This window comes from Monodon monoceros, unplaced genomic scaffold, assembly GCF_005190385.1.
Source record: "Monodon monoceros isolate NGI ecotype Baffin Bay Population unplaced genomic scaffold, NGI_Narwhal_1 Super_Scaffold_21, whole genome shotgun sequence".
Classification (NCBI taxonomy): domain Eukaryota; kingdom Metazoa; phylum Chordata; class Mammalia; order Artiodactyla; family Monodontidae; genus Monodon; species Monodon monoceros.
Window position 1 is genome coordinate 171,418,587 of NW_021703778.1, and position 7,675 is coordinate 171,426,261.

The window sequence follows — 7,675 nt, forward strand, 5'->3', positions numbered from 1 at the left end:
GCTTTTAAAACTCTGCCTGAACACTACCTAATTATAGCCACTTGCACTTTTGACTCATTCTAAAACTGTTCCTCAGACAGTTCATCCTGTATCCTAGCATTAGCTTTTCCCTAATTCCCAATGTCAAGAGATTCAGCCATTAGGCTATGTTTAGCAGACAATCTGTTTCTGCTGAGCATCTTAATTACGTTCAAACCAGGAAATGGGCAGAAGTTAGAAAGAAAAATTAGGAAGGACAGAAATTTCAAACATGTTAACCTTGGTAAGGTGGGTAAAATGCAAATCTACCTACAGATATTAGAAATTAGATTCATTTTAGAAAATAATAGGGGGTTCCCTGGTGGCCTACTGGTTAGGATTCTGGGCTTTCACTGATGAGACCCGGGTTCAATCCCTGGTCGGGGAACTGAGATCCCCCAAGCCACGCCACACAGCCAAAATAATAGTAATAATAATAATAAATGTATCTTAGAAGAAACTAAGCATGAGCAGGAATATGAAATAAGAGCAAGGAGAACATTAGACATTCAAATTAACACGAAGAATCGTGGTTAACCAAACACTATGAATGAGATGGTGGTCTAGTGTGGATGCAAAAGAGGCCCAATGTCAGGCTAGGGAGACATCTATGCACTTTTCTTACAAAAAGGCACATGGAACAATAGATTTTTTTTTTTTTAACGCAAGAAAAGTTTTCCTACAAGGAGAATAGAAAAGTTCTTAAAATGTGGACTTCCCTGGTGGTACAATGGTTAAGGCTCAGTCCTTCCACTGCTGGGGCACGGGTTCTATCCCTGGGCAGGGAAGTTCTGCATGCTGCAGGGTGAAGCCAAAGAAAAAAAAAAGTTCTTAAAGTGCTAGGGGAGTGAGGATCGCACTGGGTGACCCCAGCCAAGTTATAGGACCACTGTTTCCTCATTTCATGTACAATGAGGATAAAAATACAGTCTCCAAACAGTGGTGGTGAAGATTAAATACCATGTCCGTGGTGCACTATACAATACTGTTTGATTTTTGCCCAGAGTCTGAAACTGACTAGGACCCTGTGGGGCTCCAGGGCACAAAAGTCTTTCTGTGTACCCCATTTCTTGTTTGCAGGAAATACACTTCATTCAGCCTCCACGACCTTCCCTGAATTACAAAGGGGAGGTTCAAACAGTTGCTAATCGGGAAGGGAGGGGACTCAGAGAGGTGCGGGGTGGTCTGGGAGTTTGGGACTAGCAGATGCAAACCGGTACATATAGGATGGATAAACAAGGTCCTACTGTACAGCACAGGGTACTATATTCAATATCCTGTGATAAACCATAATGAAAAAGAATATGAAAAAGAATGTGTATATGTGTATAACTGAGTCACTTTGCTGTACAGCAGTAATTAACACAACACTGTAATTCAACTATACTTCAATAAAAAATAAATTTAAAAAAAGAAACAATAGTGCAGCCTTGGGGGCGGAGTCCTGGTTCCCCCTCAAGGGACATACATAACAATATCTTGGGCTTCCCTGGTGGCTCAGTGATTGAGAGTCCACCTGCCGATGCAGGGGACACGGGTTCGTGCCCCGGTCCAGGAAGATCCCACATGCCGCAGAGCGGCTGGGCCCGTGAGCCATGGCCGCTGAGCCTGCGCATCCGGAGCCTGTGCTCCGCAACGGGAGAGGCCACAAGAGTGAGAGGCCCGCGTACCGCAAAACAAAAACAAAACAATATCTTGAGCCGTTTTGCAGTTACTGAAGCCCCCACCAGCCGGGAAGTTAACTGTCGGCTGCCCGAAAGCACCAGTTGGAACCAGAAGGTTGATGATGCCGACACCCACTTACCTCACCACCAACCAATCAGAAGATTGTCCACTAGCTGATCACGCCCTCTGTGAACCGTTACTAGAAAACTACCCTCTCCAGGTTGGGACACACAGTTTTGAGGGCATTAGCCTACTGTGGCTCCCTTTGCCTGGCAAAGCAATAAAGCTATTCTTTTCTACTTCACCCAAAACTCTGTCTACGAGGTTTAATTTGGTATCAGTGTACAGAGGCCAGATTCGACAGCAAGTCTAACACAGGCCTGGCACAGAGCAAATGTTCAATAGATGTTGTTGACTAATCAAGAAACATCATCAACTGTCACGTGCTCTGTCATTCCGCTATGACAGGGGCAAGGGGATTTTCACTGATTATTGAGCATCTAGGACAAACCTTAATCATTGATAGGGAAGAATGAAACAGGCAGACTGACAGGGTGTAGAAGCCATGTGGCCTGTTGTTGGGGACCCAGAGAGGGGAAGGGCTTTGCCAAGCTCACCCACTTGCTGGTGGCCACCCGGGGCTCTGACCCGAGTCTTCAGCTTCCAGCTCCCTGTGCCTCTATAGCTGTCTCTCGTGTCTAAAAGAGACCTTTGTAAAAGCTTTGCAATGACTGTACATACTCTAAGGAAGTACATTTTTTTAAATTAATTTATTTTATTTATCCTTTTTTTTTTTTGGCTGCGTTGGCCATTGCTGCACGGGGGCTTTCTCTAGTTGCGGCGAGCAGGGGCTACTCTTCGTTGTGGTGCACGGGCTTCTCATTGCGGTGGCTTCTCTTATTGCGGGGCATGGGCTCTAGGCGTGCGGGATTCAGTAGTTGCAGCATGCTGGTTTAGTAGTTGTGGCGCACGGGCTTAGTTGCTCCACAGGGTGTGGGATCTTCCCAAACCAGGGATTGAACTGGTGTCCCCTGCATTGGCAGGTGGGTTCCTAACCACTGTGCCACCAGGGAAGTCCCAGAAGTGCATTTTTTAAAGTCCCCGGAACCAACTGATTTGTTGTAGCAAATTAGAAGCAACATCTGAAAAACCCTTCTATTTTTTGTCTATTTTTCTTTTGTATTGTATAACAGCTTTGACATAGTACATATTGTACAATGAAGCATTTCATTTCTCTTCCCCCCCCCTTCCTTTCCTTTTTTTCCAGAATCAACTGGCAAGAAGTGAGCTTCAATAATGAAAGTGTTTTGCTTTCTCCTTGTCTGTGTGTACCAGGGCCCCGAGTCAAAATAAAAATGTAAAAAGAAGGTTGAAAAAAAATTCAAGGAAATTGTCCAGGAGACAGACAAAAGAGAGAAGAAAATTAGAGAATCAACCCAGAAGGTCTGACCTCTGAAGAATGGTGTTCCAGAAAAAGAAAAGAGAGCATATGAAGTGAAGGAGATGGTCAAATCTCCTTCAGGAACATTCTTCATCAGAAATGTTGCCAGGACGAAAGGACATATTTCCAACTTGAAAAGTCCCGTGGGATGCTCAGCACAATGAATTTAACATTCATTCAACAAATACTTATTGAATACGTCCTACGTGCCTGGCACTGTTGTAGGAAGTTGGGATCCATGAATGGAGGCAGAGATCAGACTGATGCTTCTACAAGCGGAGGGACATCAAAGATAGCCAGCAAACCACCAGAAGCTGGGGAAGGGGCATGGACCAGATTCTTCCTCAGAACCTTCAGAAGGAACCAACCCCAAGGACACCTTGATCTTGGACTTCTGGCCTCCAAAACTGTGAGAGTATAATTCTGTTGTTTAAGTCACCCAGTTCGTGGTATTTTACTATAGTAGCTCTAGGAAACGACTACAGTGTGCCTTTATTTTCATACCAAAGGATCCAACTTATAAGCAGAATGACAAGTTTTATAAGTTGAATTTAAAGCAAATGACTATTTAAAATCCAAGGTAGCGGCATGAGCCAAAGTCCCACCCTCGGACATTTAAAAACCCGAGTAATAATACTCAATACCGTTTAATTCTGATCATGTATGTTTGCGTTTTCCTAACTCAAAGAATGAAAATTGGGGCTTGTTTGTCTTGGAAGTCCTGTAAGGTGGAGTGAGAATAGCTGGACGAGTTCAGAGACTTTTGGAGAATAGCGGTGGGTAAAGGCCCAGCCCTCCGTCAGCACCGGGCTCCGAGGAGCCCGGGCGCCCAGGTGCGGAGCTGACTACGTAGATCTAGGGTGCCCCCTGCCGTCTATATTCAGTCACTGTGTCTCCCCAACCTCGGGTCTTGGCCTTGGAATATAGACTTGGCCAGGAGCGCCCCGCCTACTCAGGACACGCGGCTGGAACACCAGGAAGGAGGGTGATGGTGGCAGAGGGAGTGGGGGAAAGGAGCTGGTTAGGTGGGGACTTTCAAACGGCTGTTACTGTGGCTGCGGGATGGACAGATACGGTACAGGATGCCCAGTTGAAGTTGAATTCCTGATCAACAACTAACAAGTATGTCCCAAATATTGCATGGGACATACTTACTATGCTAAATTAGTTGCTAAATCTGGCAACCCTATCGGGGCTGGGCCAGAAGGGGAAGGTGTGAACAGAATAAAATAACTTTATCTGACTTGCTTTTTTGTTGTTGTTTTTGATGTGGACCATTTTAAAAGTCTTTATTGAATTTGTTACAATATTGCTTTTGTTTTATGTTTTGCTTTTTGGCCCCAAGGCATGTGGGATCTTAGCTCCCTGAACCTGCACCCACTGCACTGGCCGGTGAAGTCTTAACCACTGGACCACCAGGGGAAGTCCCTATCTGACCTTGCTTTAAAGTGTAAGATAATTTTGGAATTAGCTATTTCATCCATTTTGTAACTGAGCACAGCCCTATGGGGCCTTCCCGGAACAGACCCCTCCCCCATATCTTCTGCTCCAGCCCCTCACCTGGCCTTTAAAAATGCTTTGCTGAAACCCTTCGGGGAGTTGGGGTATTTTGAGCACTCACACTCCTGAATTCCTTGCTTGGTGCCCTACAATAAACGCTGCACTTTCCTTCACCACAACTGGGGGTCAGTAGATGGGCTTTACAGTGAAGGGGCGAGGGGACCCAAGTTTGGTGCGGTAACAACCTGATTCCTATTTATTAAACACATATTATTGCAGACAGAGTGCTAGGCTCTGGGCATTCAGCTGTAAGCAAAATGGACAGGATGGCTGCCGTCACGGGCAGCTCACTCTACCGCCTTGGCCTACATTTATCTGTCCTAGTCAAGTGTCCCAGTCTCCAGGAACCTGCTCAACCCTCCACCACCAGCACAGTTTACTTACAGCACAGCACCTAAACCTCTCCACTCACTCTAACACCTGTCTTTGCTAAACTGAGCTCCGTGAGGACAGGATTCGGCCTGTTTTGCTCACAGCTGATTCCCTGGGGTTAGGGCATTGCCAGGGTGAATGAGTATGTTTTGACAGAGTGGCTCTTTGTCCGCACTTGGTTCTCCAGCCTTCCTGGTGGTGGGGTGAGCTACTTCACATCTTTTCAGTTAAATCTCTTCTGTTAAGATTAGCTAGAGTCTGCTTCTGCTGCTCGCAACAGGGAACCTTGATGAGACATCTGCCGTGGGAGATGGTTACAGTTTTTTGGAGTAATCAGACCAGAGCCGTGGACAGTGTGAAAAGCTGGTGTTTCTCTCCTGTACTTCTGGAGCGTCTGCCCCAGCAGCACAGGCGGCTAGGGCCTCTCAGAGACCAAGAGACCCCTGGGACATACAGGTGGGGGAATGGACATCTTTGAGTTTTGTCTTTCCAGCATTTTTTCTCCTTTTTTTTTTTTTTGCATACAGACCCTATCCCTTTGCAGTGGCTGTCATATTGCCCATTCTGCCCCTATTTTATGATTTATTCATGTGCTGTATAGCAAGAGAGGACAAAATGACAACAATTTCCAGACATTCCAGAAGGAGGGGGAAGGAAGAACTATGCCTTACCTACTTGAAGAAACACTGAGGAACCATTTAAAATGACATATTCAATTACTGAACGATATGCTTATAATAGAATATTAAGTACAAAAAGCAACATAAAAATTATATTCTCAGGGTTTCCCTGGTGGCGCAGTGGTTGCGAGTCCACCTGCCGATGCAGGGCACACGGGTTCGTTCCCCGTCCCGGGAAGATCCCACATGCCGCGGAGCGGCTGGACCCGTGAGCCATGGCCGCTGAGCCTGCGCGTCCGGAGCCTGTGCTCCGCAACGGGAGAGTCCACGACAGTGAGAAGCCTGCGTACCGCAAAAAAAAAAAAATTATATTCTTTTTAACAAGGTTGAATTGAATCATATATATATATATATATATATATAATTTTTTAATACACCGTACAGTGAAAAAAGATTGGCCAGAAGGATGCCAAGTCTCCAGTAGCCGTTGTTTCGGGGCGGTGGGGAATTCGGTGGTTCTTTTGTCCTTTATCTGGTTTTCTGCATTTTCCAAGCTGTATTTAGCCTCGCCAAATGCTCTTGATACACGAAGTTTCCATGCTGCAAGGATTCTCAGAGATGAATAAAAACTGCACCGAGTTGCAATATTGGAAAATCCTGCTCCCGAGTTAAGTTTTAAGATCAGCTTGCATTTCCCCTGCGAAAGCCTCCGATTCGCTGTAAGAAGTCACTTCCCTTCTCCTTAAAGGCCCCGGGTCTCAGTTGTTTCATCTGGCCAATGGGGATGACAACAGCCCTCCGCGGGAGCCGGCTGGGAGTCAGCACGGCTGACTCCGCCTAGAGGCGCTTGGCCAGCTCACGGCCTGGAGCAGGCGGAGAACTCTCATAGGTATGCCGGCGAGGCCGGCTCGCTCAGTGGCCGGTTAGCTCAGTTGGTTAGAGCGTGGTGCTAATAACGCCAAGGTCGCGGGTTCGATCCCCGTACGGGCCACAGGTGCCGGTTTCCTTTTCCCTCCCCCACGTTATGGGTTTGTTTTACAACTGTAACTGGCTTTGAAAAATATGCCTTTTGAGTGCTGTGAGCCGCGTGCAAACAGGAGGGAGTAGCGGAATCATTCTGGACTCGGCCCGGAAGTTGGGGCAGGCTACCGGGTGGAGAGGGAGGGCAGGATCCCGCGCGGGCTCGGGCTTTGACTAGTTACACCAAGTCCCCGCGCGTTGCAAGCCTGCAGCCCACTTTGGGTCTTTTTTTAGGATGCTCTCAGTTGCCACCGCCGGTTGCTACCTAATGCAGAGCTTCTGAGGGCCCTCGCGAGGAGACCTCAGTTTTCTGGAGTTCTTAGAATTGAAAATCCAGGATTGGAATTCATTCATTCCACACAACTTTTTTTTTTTTTTTTTTTTTTGCTGTTGTCTTGTTTTTTGAATATGGAACGCTTCAAGAATTTGAGTGTCATCCTTGCGCGAGGGCCATGCTAATCTTCTCTGTATCCTTCCTATTTTAGTATATGTGCTGCCAAAGAGAGCACATGTCCACACATGTTAATGGAGAGCCTACTGCATGCCCGGCACCCTAGTCTAGGCAGGGAGCAGTAAATGAGAGACACAAATTCCAACCCACATGGAGACAGTGACCAGCCAATGACTGCCATGTTTTTAGTGAGGCCCTTCTGGTTGTGGAAGTGTAAGCAGATTGGGTAGCAGGTGGGAGAAAGAGAACCAGGCATGGCTTTCTTGACATGAGAGAAGCCCTTTCAGGCCTAAGTCATTTTGTAATCTAAGCCTGGCCACAATGCTTGCCCTTGAACAGGTCTCAGTAACAACGATCTTAAGGGAACGAAAGAACAAACTGTTACTGGGCTAGAGAAGTAACAATACCAAAGATAATAAATCAGTTGTAAAGACTCCTAGTTCTGTTTCAGTGGTAAAGATTAGCCGGAAGCACTTTCTTGAGCTGTTTTGCAGAATTTAAACTTTCTTCACCAGATCCACTGGAACC

The 7,675-nt window shown here is 46.6% G+C and overlaps 2 non-coding genes across 2 annotated transcripts; one reads left to right on the top strand and one right to left on the bottom strand.

Moving 5' to 3' along the window:
- Window positions 1–6,593: 6,593 nt before the first annotated feature.
- Window positions 6,594–6,667, top strand: TRNAI-AAU. Its single transcript has one exon. It is a non-coding gene; the product is annotated as a tRNA-Ile (tRNA).
- A 431-nt stretch (window positions 6,668–7,098) lies between these two features.
- LOC114905255 lies at window positions 7,099–7,205 on the bottom strand. The gene has a single exon (XR_003796117.1). It is a non-coding gene; the product is annotated as a U6 spliceosomal RNA (small nuclear RNA).
- Window positions 7,206–7,675: the final 470 nt, after the last annotated feature.